This window comes from Ochotona curzoniae, unplaced genomic scaffold, assembly GCF_017591425.1.
Source record: "Ochotona curzoniae isolate NIBS_2020 unplaced genomic scaffold, NIBS_Ocur_1.0 contig_64, whole genome shotgun sequence".
Lineage (NCBI taxonomy): Eukaryota > Metazoa > Chordata > Mammalia > Lagomorpha > Ochotonidae > Ochotona > Ochotona curzoniae.
In genome coordinates, this window is record NW_024466502.1 from 12,727,032 (window position 1) to 12,746,528 (window position 19,497).

Here is a 19,497-nt window from a genome sequence, read left to right on the forward strand (position 1 = left end):
ACCTGAGACTTGGATAAGACCACAATGCCATCTGCATGGTCCAATGTTTTCAGTTGTAATGATGTGGGGGATGGAAGCACCAGATGAATCTTCTAGATGCCACCTACATCCATGTTGTGGGTATCTTTTTGCTGTTTAAATTTGAGGAGGAAGTGAGAGAAAAGAGAAAAGGGGTGGGGAATAGATAGATTTCATATATTACTTCACTTCCCAAACATTGACCCTGGCCAAAACTGTGCTGGGCTGAAAGCAAGAGCAAGAAACTGTCTATCTCCCACAAGGCTGGTGGGAATCCCAGTTCTTGAGCCACCACTTGCTGTCTCCAAGAGTTTGCCTTAGCAGGAGGGTAAAACTGGGAGCAGAGGCAGGATTTGAACTCAGGTACTCTCACACCGAATGTAGGCATCTCAAGCAGCATCTTAGTCCCTGCAGCCAATTCCTGCCCTCCTGATGCCCCTTTGATAATCTGCCCTGGGCTACTGGTTTTTTTTTCCCTCTGTATCTTTTTCTATCTAGCCTTAAAGAAGAAAATAGAACACATTTTCCACACAGGATGGAGAGTGAATGAATGAATGATCAATTTTCTCTTGTAAGCTAGACTTTGACGATTTATTAAACATGTACAATTCTGAACTTTAGGCCTATTACAGGATTCAATAGTTAACATCCATCCTGTAGTGATAAATAAACAGGTAAGGGAACAAAAATACATGGCTTCCTGGTTAATGAAGCTTCTGTTCTAAATCCATTAACAATCATAGAATGGCTCTTTTCATGAAAGGCTGACTGGAGAGGGCTGGTGAGCTGTCAGCTTGCATGAGTCAACTTGATTAGAATCCCATTACTCAGAGGTCTCTTTGTTTGATCCTAATTCTATTCCTTTATTAGGTGGCCTCAGAGGAAAAATTCACACCTAAAGCATCAGGCTAATTATAGAGTTGGCTTTAGATTCGCTCATGTTGCACTGTACTGAGAGCTACTTACAAATGTTAGGTCAACATTTGGAAATAATCTGTACAGAACATGACAATTCAGAGTCAAATCATTTTTTTTTTTTTCTGCTAAATACTCATCAGTTCATGAGAAGTAAGAATGAGTCGATCTCCACTCCAGTTTCAGACTTTCTTATCTTGATGGATGACCTTTCCTTTTGCGAAGCTGATAATGGTTAGTGAAATCTCCAGGCAAATTTCATCTGTGCGCCTCTGGTATGGGTGCGTTTGCCTGGTGACTCGTATATGAGCTTGTTTATATCCCTCTACCGGAGGTTGTGTGTAAAACAAAGAGGTGTTAAGAGGGTCCCTGAGCTTCCTTCTATATGTGGGCACCTGGAGGGCACACGACTCAGTAAGAGCTGGTGGACTGTCCTGGAGCAGGGCTGCTCCAGCGAGAAATGGACAACACAAGCTGGAATGGAATTTGGGTATTCGTCTCATGAATTGCAAGTTCATGTGACAGTAGGTTCAGTGATGACAATTAAGGGGGTGTATCACTATTTTATAGTGTTGTCACATGTCTAGGTCTTTATTGGTGCCGTTGACAGAATTCATGGAAACTGCAACAAGCTGTTATCAAGCTCCTCTCTGGAAGGTTTGTGTTCTGAGAACAGTGTTATGGGGAACACATTTTTGCATTCTGTTTTTAAATTGAAAGAGAAGTATACTAAAATGAAGATACAATTGTGCATAGTAGATATACTTCTGAAATATATAAATCAATGTGTTAAAAGTACCAGAAGAAATTACGTTTTTTTAGATGAACTATTATGAATAATTCTGCAAACAAATAGCTACTTCTAACTTATCTTTTAGAAATATCATCATTTCCACTCATATTTTTAGAATATGAGTGGTTAAAGTGAGACCTATTTGAGTTGAGTAAATAGTAATAAATACTAATCATTTCTGCTTAGCTACTTTTTATCTATGGCATGAACAGCTCTTTATACACATTATGTTTTATAATGTCTTTCTAAGAGAAATAGTTTCCTAATTTTGAAGTTCTTATGAGAGGAATGCAATTTTCTAGCTTTACCATAAATCAATTATGAATACCTTTTAACAAATCTGAAGGTAGCATAAACTTGCAGAACAAAAAGCTGGTATTTACTTACATTGAAATTATGCAAATAGACTCAGCAAATGTCACAAGCACTGCGGGGCCATACTTCTTACTGATGGGGGCTGCAAATTCAACTTGCAGGGAAGTGAACTTATCAGTTTAAACTTGTATTTGTATGAGTAATGATTCCAATAGAAATGCTTTTCTAAAGTTAACATTCAGAAGTGAAATGAAATTCAATAACTCCTTTGTAAAATAAATTCTCTTTCTAATTCTAAAATTCTTTCACATTAATTTGTATCTTGCTTAGGATTTAACTATGTTAATTATAATACTTATAATGGATAATTTTAATCTCACTAGCAAGAAATCTAAATCTCATTAAAGAGGAAAATAAAAACATGTTTTTTGCAAATTATTATTCATTGCTAAGAGGTTATTTTTTTTTTATTTGGGCACATCCATTCTCATCTTTTGGTCATTCCACAAATACATATTGATGAGTATGCAAAGTGCATATAAGCATACATATAATGCATAATAACTACTTCACATTTGAAGATAAGTTTTTATTTTTAAGATTCATTTATTTTCATTGGAAAAGCAGATTTGCAGAGAGACAAAGATACAGAGAGAAAGCTCTTCCATCTGCTGGTTCACATCTCAGGTGTTCCCGACAGCTGGGGCTGAGCCAATCTGAAGCCAGGAGCGTCTTCCAGGTCTCCCACACAGGTGCAGGGCCCCAAGGCCTTGGGCCCTCCTCCAAGGCGTTCCCAGGCCCTAAGCAGGGAGCTGGATGGGAAGTGGAGCAGTAGGGCACTAACCAGTGCCATGTAAGATGCCTGTGCTTAGAGGTGGGAGGTGAGGCCCTTGATGCAATGCGCCGGCCCCAGCAAGTTCATTCTTGTTTTTTCTTTTTCTTTTTTTAGTTTGGTAAGTTCTTTTTTTGTTTGTTTTTTAAGGATTTATTTATTTTTTATTGGAAACTTGCAACTAATCCTTATGAATTTCTTTTTGCTCTGGAAGGTAGCTTAATGGAATCATGTAGACAACACACATGCAAATTGTAGCCAATAATAAAAATTACAGTTTTCTAAAATAAGCAAACTAAAGATGAGGCTCCTAGTCAAGGCTTTTATGCTTTATATTTTTGCATTAAGACTTCATCCTTTCAGGAAAAACCATTAACTGGCCTGTGTTTTTGCGAAATCAAGTCAGACTTTTTGGCTGTGATATGACTGAATTTGATCAGTTCCTTTTTGGGCATTCTCTGACCCCATGAGAGGGTTATAGACAGAATCTAAAAATACAAGTGCCTCCAAAAAGTAATTGTTCTCTGTGTCATAAACACTGCTAAATAGAAGGACTTAAACTGTTGTTGTTTTTTTAATTGAAACAGTAGAGGTCTCATAGCAAAGCTGCACACCCTGATTACTCCTTTATGTGTTTAAACTGTTTCTGACGTTACAATTAGAGTAATGACCATCTTGATTGCTAATGGAGTGGTTTTAAGCTCACAATAAAGCAAAACCTGCCCTCTTGTGCCCTATTGGAAAATTACACAACGTTGTCAAGTCAGAGCCATTTTCCTCTATGATGGTTAGTTGGCTGGCCAGAGTAGGGAGAAGGCTGGAAAAATATTTGCCCTGTAGTCATGAATCAGAACAAATCAAAGGATATTTAGAAGAAAACCATGTGCTTTTCAGGCTCTCAGAATTTCCTTTTTAGAATTATTGTGAAAGATTTAGTATTTACCAAGGGCTGGCCTGATGGCTCAGTTGACTATTGCACCCCCTTCATGCACCAGCAATTCATATTGGTGCCAATTCGTGTCCCAGCTGCTCCACTTCTGATCCAGTTGGGAAAAGCAGCAGAGGATGGCCCACGGCCTTGGAACCTTGCACCTGCATGGGACACTCAGAAGAAGCTCCTGGCTCCTGGCTTTGGATCTCTTTAGCTTTGGCCTTGCAGTCAGTTGGGGAGTAAACCAGAGGATGTAAGATCTTTATCTCTCTGTGTCTCCTTCTCTCTTATAAATCTGCCTTCCCAATAAAAAATAAATAAATTTGATTAGCCAGTTGATCCATAGCACTGGCCCAAACCTGTATTTTTTTCTTTTTTTAAAGATTTATTTCATTTTTTTTTTGAAGATTTATTTTTATTATTTTTTTCATTGGAAAGGCAGATATACAGAGAGGAGAGACAGAGAGGAAGATCTTCCGTCCGATGATTCACTCTCCAAGTGAGCGCAACAGGTCGATACTATGCCGATCCGAAGCCAGGAGCCTCTTCCGGGTCTCCCACGCGGGTGCAGGTTCCAAAGCTTTGGGCCCGTCCTGGACTGCTTTCCCAGGCCACAGGCAGGGAGCTGGAAGGGAAGCGGGGCTGCCGGGATTAGAACCGGCGCCCATGCAAGGCGAGGACCTTTAACCACTTGCGCCACCGCGCCGGGCCCGATTTATTTCATTTTTATTGCAAAGTCAGATATACAGAGAGGAGGAGAGACAGAGAGGAAGACCTTCCATCTGCTGATTCACTCCCCAAGTGACTGCAACGGCCGGCCGGTGTTGCGCTGATCAGAAGTCAGGAGCCAGGAGCTTTTTCCAGGTCTCCCTCCCAGGTGCAGTGTGCCAAGGCTTTGGGCTGTCCTCGATTGCTTTTCTTGGCCAAAAGCAGGGAGCTGAATGGGAAGTGGATATGCCGGGATTAGAACTGGCGCCCAAAAAGGATTCTGGCGCATTCAAGGCTAGGACTTTAGCCGCATGGCAACAGCGCAGGGCCCCCAAATCTATATTTGAAAAGTTTTGCGTTTCACCTCAAGAAGGCATGCCCAGCAGCTAAAAGGTTGATGCTTTAGGTCGTTAGATTTAATTACGCTCATATACATGGACTCTCTCTCTCTCTCTCTCTCTCTATATATATATATATACACATTTGCACTGAAATAAACTTATGTTTTGATTCCGCTCTCTCTAAACTTTTCAAGTCCCCTTCTATGGGCAAGCCGTCAGCCAACAGGACTGTAACCTCAGTCACGATCCGCGTAATTGGCCACCAGTGCAGTTCGTTCCTCTTGGTTCTTCTCCAGCTCTGGCCTTCCCTGCCGCCAGAGCCTTGAGGCTGAGCTGAAGGTTCCTCCCACGCTTTCAGGCACGGTACAGTTCCAGGCTTGTCACGCGTACAGACTCAAGGTCACTTTTTCTCTCTTGGTGCCTTTTTCCGGTGGTGTCCTCTTATCGAGATGCAGGCCTCTTTGTATTTTTAAGCGTTTCATTTGAGATATTGCCTGACTCTGATCCTGGGCTGAGTCCCAGGAGTTGCTGTCAGCTCCAGCCAGCAGATGCGTGTGTGCGGAGAAGGGCGGCTCATCCTGCCGGGCTCTTGACAGCATTATCAGGCCTCTCCAACAATCAAAGAGCTCTTACATGCAAATTTGTTCCTTTTCTTTTTGTCTGTCACAGCCCATGCTTTCCAGCTTAGCCGCACAAAAGCAGGCCTGATAAAAATCCCTCTGAAGTGCACACTGCTGGGGAGTGTAAAGGATGTGGATTCCTTATTTTTAAACACCAGTTACTCAGGACATCAAATCACCATGAACTCACCTTGCAGCTAGATGGCTGTCTCGCTCTTGAGTGATTTTTCTCGGCTGGAGAGATGGCGCTGTGGACTGGCTTTTGTCCTGGTCGCCTTTGCTGGGGTTGTCGGAAGGCGAGGCCCCTGGCACAGTCCGCGTTCACTGAGGCTGGCCACGCACAGCCACGGGAGAACACAGACTCCTCCAGGCCTGGCACGTCATTTCCTGCTCCTTCAGCATCCAGAGTGACTCTGGTCCTCTGCGTACTGAAATTTCCCCTGGAAAATATCAGCCCACTGTCCGCGCCCCGGCCCCTCCGCATCTCCCGCGGAAACTACCGAAGTGGGATTTGACCTTCATTATCTCCCCATACAGATCTCCGCAAGACTGAGGTACGACTGCCTCGTCCGATAGTGTCTGAGCATAATTCTCCCGGCTGGCCGGGGCCGGCGCTTTCCCTTGCCCAGGCCCAGGTCAAGGGCATGGGGAGGGCCCAGGGGCTCTTTTTCAACCGCCCACCAGCAACAAACTATGAACCGACCTTCACTGCCCTGGAAGTAAAAAAAGAGTTGGGAGAATGATTTTGTCTTTTACTTTTTTACAACTTTAATTTTCTTTTTTTTAGAGATTTATTTTATTGTTTTTTTTTTTGAAGATTTATTTTTATTATTATTTTTTTTTATTGGAAAGGCGGATATACAGAGAGGAGAGACAGAGAGGAAGATCTTCCGTCCGATGATTCACTCCCCAAGTGAGCACAACGGCCGATACTATGCCGATCCGAAGCCAGGAGCCTCTTCCGGGTCTCCCACGCGGGTGCAGGTTCCCAAAGCTTTGGGCCGTCCTCGACTGCTTTCCCAGGCCACAGGCAGGGAGCTGGAAGGGAAGCGGGGCTGCTGGGATTAGAACCGGCGCCCATGTGGGATCCCGGTGTGCAAGGTGAGGACCTTAACCACTTGCGCCACCGCGCCAGGCCACAACTTTAATTTTCATAGCATCATAAACCCAGAATTTGTCATTAGAACTATATTTGAGGCGTGCAGGTTTGTAGCATTAAGTACACCTTATGTTTTCTTTAATCAAGCAGTTAAGGTTGCCATAAGGTGGAACCGTGAAAGGCCAGCAAAGTTACGCTGTCTCTTTAAGTGTGGGATTGATACGCCCACCTTTCCGAGGTTGTACCCCTGCCACATCCACATCCGGAGCACAGCACATGCCCAGACCCCACCCCGATGCCATATCCGTTAGGACACTGCCCATTTCACTTTAAAAAGGGGTGGGCGCCCGGAAACAGCTCTTTGTACCCTGGGAGGGTCCCGTTTGCTTCCTGCTCTGTGTGGACCGGGCTTGACCCATATTCTCTCTGAGTAAGTGGCAGTTCTTTAGGCCACTCGTGGATGGGGTGGGTGTTTCTTGGAGTGGGGTGGTCCACACTTGGGGGCGACTGTTTATTTCCTTGCTGTTCCAACTGCTTGCTGTTGCACACTACACTGGTCTCAGTGCCCGAGTCAGCCCTAGCTGCAACGCCGCCGGCACTGGACGAGACTCGCCAGTCCTCCTCACCCCATTTCCAAGACTCTGGACGATTTTCTCTGCTCCATCCTGAGTCTCCAGAGCTTCGAGGTTTGGGGAAAGCATGACTCCTCAAACGGAGATGTGTTTCTCCATTGTCTAATTAAATTTAGGCCGGTTTGAATTGGGATTTTCCGTGTGCTGTGCAGAGTACTAAGTAACAAGCACACCTTCAGGGAATTTCAAAAGAAAGGGAGGGAACAAGTTGCCAGAGAAGCTCAGCTGGTTCAGCTTAGAGAAATGAAAAGCCAGGAACCAGGTGTGAACAATGAAGTTTATTTGCAAAGTGACCGGGTGAGGGGACGATGGGGGCGGCCTGGAATTAACTTCTGACTGCTGTCTTTCCATCAGCTTAGCTCTGGCTTCGCAACCAGACATGGAAACCTTCTCTCTCTGTGTCTTTCCTTTTCTCTCTGAATATCTGCCTTTCAAATGAAAAAAATCAATGAATCCTTCCAAAAATATTTTGGAGATGATAAATGGCACAGAGTTGTGCATACAGGTGAGCGCAGAGCTCGCATGAACCTAGTTACCCTTGCTTACCACCGAGGGCCTCCAGGCAGGTTGGAGACTTGGATACTCCATCCAGACCTCCTGCCCTGGCTGGAGCGGAGTTACTTGAATCATCACCACCCATTTTTTTCTCAAGACCTTCATTAGCAGGGAGCTGGAATAGTGAAGCAGAGCAGGAGATGAACCCAGGTACCCACTTGAGGGACACGAGAGTCTTAGCTGCCCAGCCAAGTGCATGTCCCCTTGCTGGATTGCTGCTCATGTGCAACCAAAACAGTGGTGACCTCAGCCACCTAAGAGTGTCCCTATTCTGTAGGGCAAGTCTGTGCTTCTATTCCATGACACTTTCTATTCCTTTCTGTCCCTTTTCTTTCTCTCAATGTTTTAATCAGAAAGGAGCAGTCACTGGTTATGGAAAGTAAGAGACATAAGCGTTATTCACTGTGTTCGTGGGTAATTTAGTTAGTGATCTATAATGAACTATTTTATATGCTACATAGATAGATGTTTCTGCTGTGGGTATAGATGTATGGCAAAGTAGACAAAAGAAATGGTTTTTATTAACAGCTTATATTTATATCAGTGTAAGAATTAAATCTCACCAGGTTTTCAGTATTAGGAAATCTGATTATATAATAAATAGAGCTTGGATAAATGTGTAGCCATTTGGAAAATTGTAAAGCTGACCTCCTAACTCTATTCTTTTCACTATAATAAATTGCACATGGATTAAAATTTGTTTTTAAGAAATGAAATTATGGAAGCAGCAGCAGAACATCTAAGTTAATGTCTGTATTCCATAATATAGGAGAGGCATTTGTAAGTACCACGCCAAAGGTTGCAGTCAGATCTTTTCCAGAATTTTGGGATACATAAAACAGGAGAAACCTTATTTCTTTATTCTTATGCTCATCTGGGTTCAAGAAAAGGGGTGAGATAGACAGCTAACTAACAGACAAGCAAAACATCCACAATTCATTCTGCTGAGAAATTATTTGCTGAGAAATTTGCAGTGTTAAGGATGCTGTGTAGAGCTAACTCCTGCTCCTTTCTGTCTTGGGTGTCTCGTGAGAGGTGTGCATCTGAAATGTTTGAAGTTGGGTTCCAGGGCAGGCTGCCCTCCTGTCTGTCCCTTTCCGCCATGTAGTTTTTCAGTGAATGTCCACTCTGTCCTGCTGGCTGAGCTGCAGTCCTGGGAGTTGCCCCTGACACTGCCTTCTTTCTCTCAGCCTTCATGCCCACATCCAGAGCAAGCCTGGTCAGTTCTACCTGTAAGGCAACGGTGTGTGGCGTGCTGGTCAGCTCTCAGCCTTTCCAGGCTCCCATCACCTTTTCTCCGCATGGCTGTGATCACCTGCAGGGCAGGTGCACGCAGGTCCCACTGCTTGTCCTTGCTCCCCTTCAGTTTGCACTCATACAGTTCACTACATCTCTCACTCCCACTGAAACCTTTTGTCCCTGCCAAGCCTACTCAGTGGAAGCCCAAACCTAACGGTGACTTAAAAGACTCACATGGTCTGGCTCCTCCCTTCCTTGTCTCAACTGGCTTCCCATTGCTCTCCCTGCCTTGCTGGTTCTGTGCTGTCCCCACAGCTCCCTAGCCAGTCCTCCATGGCCTGCTCTGCCCCTGGATTTTCACACTAAGCCTCCTCTTTGGAATCCTTTCCTGCCCAACACAGGCATAATTTGCTGTCTTCTTTCATGTGCTTAATCAAATGCCACATCCTTCATGGGACTTCTCCAAATGCCATGTCCTTCATGGTCCTTTATCTCTGTTGGTTTATTTTTTGTGTTTAATACTTAATATGCCTAATATCCTCTTCATTTAAAAAATTTATTTTATTTTTATTGGAAAGTCAGATATACAGAGAGGATGAGAGACAGAGAAGAAGATCTTCCATCTGATGATTCACTACCCAATGGCCAGTGCTGCACTGATCTGAAGCTAGGAGCCAGGAACTTCCTCGATGTCTCCCGCGCGGGTGCAGGGTCTTAAGGCTTTGGGTCATCCTCGACTGCTTTCCTGGGCCACAGGCAGGGAGCTGGATGGGAAGCGGGGCTGCCGGGATTAGAACTGGAGCCCATATGGGATCCCGGTGTGTTCAAGGAGAGGATTTTTTATGTTGTTTCTTACACTAGAAGCATCACACAGACAGACAATTGTTGTTTCTATTGTCCAGAATAGTGTTTGAAACACAGAAGTCACTTCCTAGACATTGATTAATTGATTGAGTAAACAGTAACTAATTTGATTATTTTCATTAGTGACTATAGGAGTGAAAGTGGAAATGTGTACTTGAGAGAGAAGTTCAGAGCTGGAATAATCTGGTTGAAGAGCTCATTGAGAGAAGCAGTCGCCAGTCCCTTACAGGAAAGGTGACGAGGTCAGCCAAGTAGCCCTAGAGATCAGCCCGATAGGGATTGGCCAGCAAGGGGTCAGTAAAGAGAAAAAGTAGGCAGGGAGCCAAAGACGCGCTCTCAGACATGGGAGCTGAGCACCATAGTCCCAGGGCCTCCCCGGGGAGCCAGGCTGACCTCTGAGAGCTCCCTTGTCCATCTGGAAAACTGGAAAATTTGGGAGTCAGTGATCTTCAAGACCTCCTCAAGCTCAAGAGGAGAAAGCAGTTGCATGCTGCAATGGAAAGAACATTGAAGCAAGACACAGGAGCGCCTCACATTTGCTAGTTCTTGGCTTTGGGCAAATTACGTATGTTCCGTTCATCGCAAGGTTGATTTCTCTTTCTGTTTTGTTGCAAGGATTGAGTTGGATAACGTGTGAACATATTAACATGATGCTGACACCCAGAAAGTGTTCAGAATCTGAGCTGATCCTCACACTCTGGAGTTCATGTGTGTGATCATGTGGTCATGGGAGGGCCAAAGATCAATCAATTTCCACGGGATTTTTGCCTTCTCTGTGGAAGCACTGGCAGACAAACATAAGCAAAATGTGAAACAGAGGACGTTGAAAGCTATTAGAAGGGCGAAATGAGGCAGGTCACACAGGGGCCTTGATCAGTGTTTGTTTCTAACGGTTGGACTACACAGTTGGACCAGGGCTCAATCTTGAGTTGCTTAGCAGCCACGTGGAACTGATGGCTGAGCGTTGTAAGCTGCACTAGTGTCTCCAAGTAGGCACGTGCCTTCCTGTCCAGGCAGGTGGTGGTGTTGTGTGACCTGTTGATTGTGGCAAGCACTCTGTCGGTACAGAGGGGGCACTGGCAACCTTGGGCAGGATCTTCCTCCACGCCTGGGTAATTTTTTTATGAAGCAACAAAACACAAGTGGAGGAATGCTTTGTATTCATTGTCTGCTTGTTTTTAATTCTGAGAGTATAGAAATAAGCACTGTTTCAAAATGGAATAATAAAAAATTAGCCTTGACTTTATTTAAAATTTTTTTAAATTGGAATGTCAGATATACAGAGAGGAGGAGAGGCAGAGAGGAAGATCTTCCATCCATTAATTCATGCCCCAAGTGGTCACAATGGCCCAAAACTACACCGATCCAAAGCCAGGAGCCATGAGCCTTCTCCAGGTCTCCCGGGGGGGGAGGGTGGAGGGTCTCAAGGCTTTGGGCCGTCCTCAACTGCTTTCCCAGGTCAAAACCAGGGAGCTGAATGGGAAGCGGGGCTTCTGGAAACAGAACCCGTGCCCACATACGATCTTGGCATGTGCAAGGCGAGGACTTTAGCAGCTAGGCTACTGAGCTGGCCCCTCGGCTTGACTTTAAGCATGGAGAAAAGAATGCAATCATGAGTGGTGTGCTTAGCCCTCCGTAGCTCTATGTGACCTCTGATGCTGCTTTGGAACATCCCGTGAGTACTGTTTAGCATCTCAGATATTTTCAACAAACCCATTCATGTTCCCATTCATTTGCAATTGTGAGAATGTTATTTATGCTCCTGTTGAAACGGGCACTTTATTTGCTATATAACTTGAATGCTTTCTATTTCAGTAGTAGCTTACCCTTTGCATTCTTCTCCCTGAAATAATTGGACACAGCCTGGCTCCAAACTGCAACACACAGTTTTCAAAACCCTGAAGGTACTAGACTATGTTGCAAATAGGAAGATTAGCTATTGTGGTGGAGCCTTACTGCCCTCTTGAATTAGGGCTTAGTTACTCCTGGAGGAAAGGAAAGCTTGGGTCTGAAGAGAAAAATGCAAGGACAGCCAAGCGGCTCCCTGGTCAACCGCAGCTCTCTGAAGTTCTGGACCTGCGTTTGGCATCGACACTGCGAAGCAGGTGAACGCACAGAGGCTTACAGCAGCTTACAGTCATCACCTCCACGTCGCTGTGGGTCTGGAGTCCAGGCGCAGAATGGCTGAGCCTCCTTCTCTGGGCTTCACAAGGTCTCAGGTCAAGGTCTCAGCCAAGTCTGGGGTTCACGGGAAGCTGGAGTGGCAGAGGAGGTGCAGCCCAGCCCCGCTGGTCCTCGACAGCTTCCCTTCCGGCCTGGTCTTGCTACCTGTGCTTACCACCAGGGTCTCTGTTGCCTCGGTGCCCCCAAAGGACAGAAATGCCCTGCAGGTGGCCTTGACTGTCTTAGGGTGCCTCCTTTCATATGTCACATCCCCTTGTCCCCTTTGCTGCTACTGCTTTCTGTTGGTTAGAAGCGACTCGGGGGCCCCTTGCACTGTGGTGCAGAGCAGCACACGTGGGCTTTACCAGAAGGTGGGGACCTTCTGGACCACGTCACAGTAGACAATGGGGTGTCTCAGTGTGCTTCATGTAGAAGATGCACAAATGATTGGGGATGACAGGTCTGCAAAAGCCATAATGAATAGTCACCATGGCCACTGCCTTCTCTGTCTTCGCTCCACCCGTGCTTCGGAGCCTTCTTCTCCAATGATCCTCCCTGCCACCCAGTCCCTGCTGCTGCCTGCACACGGTCCCTCATTCCCTGGAGTTTCAGGGCTCTTTCTCACCGTGGAGTTCAGGTCACCTCACACAACACCTTCCATCCTCCCAGGTTCGCAGAGCTTCTGGCCCCGGGGGCTTTAGAAACACTTTCCTTCCCTGCTCCTCCTCCTGTGCTGGAGTGGCCTTGGCTTTGCTGCAGACTTCCTACTTTGAGCAGTTTCTCATTCTGAATTCCTAAGACCCTTTTCCTTCCTTCAGATCTCAGGGATTTTGAGATGCCTGCGGCAATTCATCTCTTCCTGGAGATGGATGTCTTCCAGGGCTGAGTTGATCAATGGAACATTTCACCCAGGTGCAGGTCTCAGACTTTAAAGATGTAGGTATTTATTTTTTATTTTAAAGGCAGATTTACAGATAGAGAGAAAGATCTTCCATCTGTTGGTTCTCTTCCCAAATGACTGCAATGGTCAGAGCAGAGCCGATCCTAAGCCAGGAGCTTCTTCCAGGTCTTCCGTGTGGCTGCAGGAACCCAAGGCATAGGGCCATGTTCCACTGCTCTCCAAGGCCCTAAGCAAGGAGCTGGATGGGAAGTGGAGCAACAAGGATCAGTGCTGGCACTCCTATGGCACTTGTAGGCAGAATGTTAGGTGATTATGCCAGGCTTGTGCAAGTCTCAGACTTTAAAAAAGAAATTTAATAGTATTTGAGAGGCATACAGAGATCTCCAGACACTGGATCACTAGCCAAATACCTGCCAACAGTCAAAACCTGGAGCCTGCAACTGAAGCCAGGTCTGTGACCCAGCTCCTTTAGATGCTCCCTATTGCCTCCCAGCGTATGATCAACTGGAAACCAGATCAGGGGATGGAGGGGCCAAGACTTGAACCAAGCACTCCGATATGGGCTGAAGGCATGCCTGAAGCCAGTAACTGAATCACTGTGCCAGTGCCTCCCATGATTCTTTAAAAAAAACAGGATCATTTTAGTGTCTTTCAAAGTAACGCCTTGTCATCTGTTCAGTTAGCTCTATGATGCAGTGCTTCCTGCTGGATAACTGGCACGCAGCAGCATGAGTGATCATATTCACTGTTGCAGGGGTTCCTTATTCCCTGCGAGATGGGTTAGTATTTTCAGAACTGCCCCCTCGAGGTTGGTAAATGCTTTCCACAAGTAATTCTAGAAACTATACATGGGATCCAGGGTGGCTTGCATGCCAGGGCCAGCTTCATAGCTCTGTCACCCATGTGGTCATTAAGGGTCCCTTACTCAGAAGATTCTTAGACTTGCCTTTTTGCTCTACTGCCTTTGTGTTGAAATTCTTGTTAACTTTATCTTTGGACTGGTACTTTGTGAAGTCTGATGGGACCAGAAGCATGCATGTGACCAAAAGATACACATATTGTAAGTGTGCATGTTGTTGTGGGAATGTGACACTGTGCGGCAGTTTGGTGAAGCTAGAAGTGGGGACCAGAGAGCCCGTCACACCTGTGCTGTGCTTGGTCCACTCGGAAGTGCGTGTTAGAGTTGCCTGTCCACTGTGAGTTGGGAAGGGCACCGAGACGTAACCAACTCTGGGTTTCAGAGATGAGGCCTTGCAGGAGTAATTGAGCTTAGGAAGGTTACCCTGTGTGCCCTGTGATAGCATCATGGTGGCTTTCCGAAGAGAGACCGGAAGCCACATGTGTGTTCCCTGTCCTGGACCCTGCCAGTCAGCCATCACCAAGCACGAGCTGTAATAAATCTCTCTGTAATGTGCCCAGTCTGGGATTTTCTGTAATTACTGACCAAAACCAGATGGATCCAAGCCACTACTAGTGGCAGTTCTGCCACACCTGAGGGGCCCTGCTTCCCCCTGAATGACAACTTGCTTTGAGTGCACAAGGAGGGGCAGGTGATCTGATTAAGACCTCTGGCCAAGGAGCCTTCCTGATCCACATACCCTGAATATGGTGACAGAGAAGAAAAGGAAAAATTCAGCAATCTACAGTGCCTTTTCCTTCCAGGTTTTCTTAGGAGAAGCTGAAAATGGGCTATTGACAGAAACCATGAGGATCAGGAAGCGAGATGAAAACCAGCAGTTGATTCCCTGCAGTATGTTTATTGTTCTGGTGAAAGCGAAATCCATGTGCACGCTATGAAAGACAGATTGTCATTTCAGTGATGCTATTTGTGAGTAAAATGCACTAACACTTTCATTTATAACTGGCAATTGACAGTGCACTGTGTATAAAGATGGGTAATAAAACTCATGCTAATATTTTCAATTTTGAAAAAAAAACAGACCTATTTATCTGGAAGAGAAGGATGAAGACTGGGCGGGAGATAGGGAGAGAGGAGGCGAGGGAGAGGGGTGAGATCCTTCGTCTGCTGGTATGTTCCAGATGAAGAGAGAATTTCCTTGATTTGCTGATTCACTGCCCAGTGGTAACAATGCTGGGACTGTATCAGGTCAAAGGCACTTTTTACTTAGAAAACCTGCAAAGAACAAAATCAACTTGTCAATTTGAGAAAGATCATGGAAGAATGAAAGAAAGAAAATGTCTGTGCTATTCTGCCTGTAGCTGTGCCTGTGTTTGGAACGAGACACTGCGCATTTTTATTTTCCCACTGCCCTGGGAAGTCACCTTGTCCTTCTGGTGTGCAAAACTGAGACAGATGTAGAAATGGAATTCTCTTGCATCTACAAAGGAGTATGTGATATTCCCCAGGCCAAGAAAAGACTAGAATAGCTCCCAGAGCTGCCTTATTCCTTAGCGTGAATAGATGGGCAGCACAAGGTGGCCAGCAGGTTCACAACTCTGAGAACCTACAGGCCAGGCTCCTCCGTGCTCAGGCAGCCCTGTCTGTTACCATGACGGGGTCACAAGCAGGAGTGCAAGATCACCGTGGGGAGTCCAGTTCTGGTTGGGATTCAAAGGCTGCAAAAAGCCTGTAACCTATGATGAAAAATAGACCAGCAAAGGCGGCTGCTTTCACATAGACCTGATTTAACTTCCAGTTCATTGCAACCGTTGTCAGTTTTGGTTACAGTCTGCTGAGTAGGGGAAAATATAATATAAACAATTTTGATGAGAGAGTTGATTCTCATTATTCATGGCAGCTATGATCTATAAAGTCACAGTCTGTATTGAATTAGCAAATACTGAATCATTGTTCCCAGGGCAAACACAGAGCTAGGTTCCTGCAAGCCTCAGGTCATAGGACAAAGGAGGCAGGGGCCAAGGCTGGGCCACAACACTGGGACTCCATCTGTGTCTCTCCCTGGGGTGCCATCACTACCTGCCTCCTGGGCCATGCACTGGTGGGGCTGCAGATTAGAAGCGGAGCTGAGGCTCAGTTCCAGGCACTGCAGCATGGGCTGCAGGCATCCCGAGCACCAGCCTAACCCGCCCAACCCAGGCCTTGCTATTTCATCAACTAATCAGCATATATTTACATCTTAGTTGCGTTTCTATTTAGAGATGCTTTATACACTGATGTATTCATGTTGGATTCCCCGCCAAGAACCCCAAAGCATGCATAATGGAAGTTTATATAATCCATGCTTCTCTGTAAGCGACATCACAAATACCTTCGCGTTAGGAACACCAGGACCGACCTGCAGCATTATACTTTGGGGCCCTCTTAAACAGCAAGAGCAACAACAAGAAAAAATGTGAAAATCTGAAAGAAACTATTTAAGCCATGAAAAGGACATTTGTTTAGGGCAAGCATGGGAACAAAGAGGCAGAGCAACGCCTTGAACTTCTGCTGGGTTGTGTGCATGGAAAGTGATGTTAAAAGCACCTTCTATATCGGTGTGGAGATTACAAATAAATCTTGATGTTATAGAACCGAAGAATAATGAGGAGCAATTACACGGTGAAGAAAGCACAAAAACAGAAGTTTCATGCTATTTTGTTTTTAGAGATTTTATTTACACAAAAGCAGAGTTGTACAGCAGCACACACACACACAGACACACAGTGTGAGAGTATGTGTTTCTCTCCATGAGTGGCTGTGAAAGCCAGGACTGGGTCAAGCAGAAACCTGGAACAAGAACTCCGTCTGGGTCTCTTACGTGGTTGGCAGGGACCCAGGTACCTGGGCCATGTTCCTCACATCTACTGGGAGCTGGATGGGAAATGGAGCAGCTGGGGTATGAATTGCTCTCATATGGGATGCTGCTGCTGCAGCAAACAGCAGCTGAACCTGCTGTCCCCTAATGGTGGTCCCAATTTATAATGCTTATATTTTATATTAATGCTGATATTTTATTTTTAAAGACTTATTAGCAAAAGGAGAACAGATTTTATAGGTACAGTTCCAAGAAGTTAACAATATTTGCTTTCCTCGTTCTCTCCCTTACTCAGTTCCCCTCCTTCCTTTCTTTGTGTTTTTTCCTTCATTTCAATCCACTACATAATCTCAGGCTGAAAGCAACACTAACCATAATAACAAGTAAATAGTAGAAAGACCACAGTTCCTCAGGAATATAAACCAAGGCCAAGAACAATCCAATCACAAGCTTCCATTTCCTTCCTATGCTTTTTAAAATATTCTATATTAACTATGGAAATACATGATATTTGTCTTTTGGCACTGGCTTTCTTCATCAGCTTTATGGTTTCCAGTTACATCCACTTTGTTGTAGAAGACAGGATTTTGTACGTTTTTATGGTTGAGCAGCATTCCACAGGGTACAGATACCACACTTTGTTTATCTAATCTTCAGTTTATGGACATCTGGGTGGATCCCATTATTGTTAACTGTGGTGCAATAAGCATAGGGGGTGGGTTCATATACCTTTTTCGTATGATTTCATTTCCTTTGGGTAAATCCTGGAAGAGGAGTGGCTGGAGTAGCTGGGTTGTATTGTAGATTTGTTTTCAGATTTCTGAGGAATCTCTTTGTCTTTCATAATGGCTGTACTTTGCATTTCTGCTAACAGTGAATTAGGGCACCTTTCTGCCACATTTTTGCCAGTATTTGTTACTTTTTTGATTTTTGGATAATAGCCGTTCTAACTGGAATGTGATGAAGTCTTAGTGTGTTTTTTTTTTTTTTTTAATTGATGGCTAGCGATCAGGAGCATTTTTTTTCATGTGTCTGTTGGCTATTGGGATTTCATCTTTCAAAAAATGCCTGTTCATGTCCTTTGCCTGGTTCTTAACTGGGCTGAATATGTTACGAAGTTCCTTCAGCTCTTTGTGGATCATGCCTAGCGATCCCTTATCAGTTGGGTAGTTTGCCTTTCATTCTGTCAGTTGCCTCTTCACCTTGTCCACAGTTTCCACTGTAACGTAAATGCTTCTTAGCCTGAAGTAATCCTGTTTGTCCATCCGATAGACATTGGTTGGTGCTCTGCCTTGGCAAGTCAGATGCAGACACTTTGTTAAAGTGAAGGGCAGAGAGTGCTTCAAAGGCCTGAGTGGGCACGCTCGAGCCCTCCCCCCAACCGGGACCCAAAGTCAGTAGGGACCATGGATTATCCCTCTGATAAAATCCTGCAGCGGTGCAGGCTGCAGCATCCTTGTTGACATGCAGCCTGCTCCCTGCTAGTCACAGGCATTCCACCTGCGGGCAGATGTGCTTCATCTTCCCAGGGTTAGGTGGGCACCCTGAGCCTACTAACGCTCCAGGCCAGACTCAAAGTCAGTGGGGTCCTTCCTCAGGCAGTGTCACCATGGGTCGACACACGCTGCCAGTCTTCTCTCCTAACTCCAGGAACACAGCATCTCTAGTCCCTGCCTAGGGGAGTCCTTGGTAGTGTCCCATTCAAGGCTGTATGACTGTCATCCCCCCCCTGCTCCACATGTCTTTTTGTTGTTTTTTTTTCCTTTTGTACAGTTTCCACTATAGATTTCTCTCCAGCTGTGTCCTAGGAATGCAGTACCTCTCCATTCCTTTTGTTATCTTCCCATGGTCAAAATCAGCATGTCTTTTTCCTATTCAGCCATCTTGAATCACCCCACATCTAATATTTAATCATACATGCTGATACACGCACAGAGTTGTATGTATGTGTGGATATACCAGAATATATTTAATACAGTGTTTCAGGTCATCAGAAATGAAAAAGAACAGGTAAACAGAATGCTCTTATTCCATGTAATTTTTAAAAGAATGTGTGAGGAAGGAGGCTAGTTCTCTTCTGCTCTGTTGAATTTTGTGACTGGGTCCTACAAATGACACTACGCAAGGTTAACAGGGTGAACAGAATGGCGCATTCATACTAAAAGCAATGGATAGAATTGGGAGCTTTTCTAGCATCCTAAAATGGTGATAAAACTTGGAGAAGGAACTGGATGAAGGTGGGGCTGAACCCGCAGGTGGGCGGGCTGTGGGAGGGTGACTGGCAGTTGCAGGACAGAGGAGGCTGTTTTAGGGGGAGAGGGGACGCACCTGCAAGTGGAAAGGCGTGTGATCTTTAGCGGGGAAGTTTATGTCCTGTGGAGGCAGAAAGGGGAAAACAGAGGTTTGCTCTTACATCTGCTATTTCTCACTTGTCTTTGGCTCAAAATAATCCTTATTCCAAAGTGGCGTATTTTGAGGTCCTATATTCTTATCTGCTTTGGATGAAATTAACAATGACAGAGCAGATAAGAAATTTGTTTTTTATTGTTGTGATTATACCTGTTGTTGACCAATCGTTTGATAGGGTTAGGTGAGAAGTTATGTTGGGCAATGTAAAATGCTGTTCTACACTGAGGTTTAACAGCATGGCGGGGGAACAGCGGCTTGCAGGGATGGGCTATGTCAGCGAGAGGTTTGTTTCGTTAGCATGATTTGTTAGTAAGGAGTTTACAGAGACTTCAGTTCTGCTTTGAAAAGGAGAACTGGAGTGCAGGTGAGGGATTGAGGTGCTCGCATGTACAGGGAGGCAGTCTGGCGTGGAGGAAGGGCTCTCCGCCCTCAGACCTGTTTTGCGC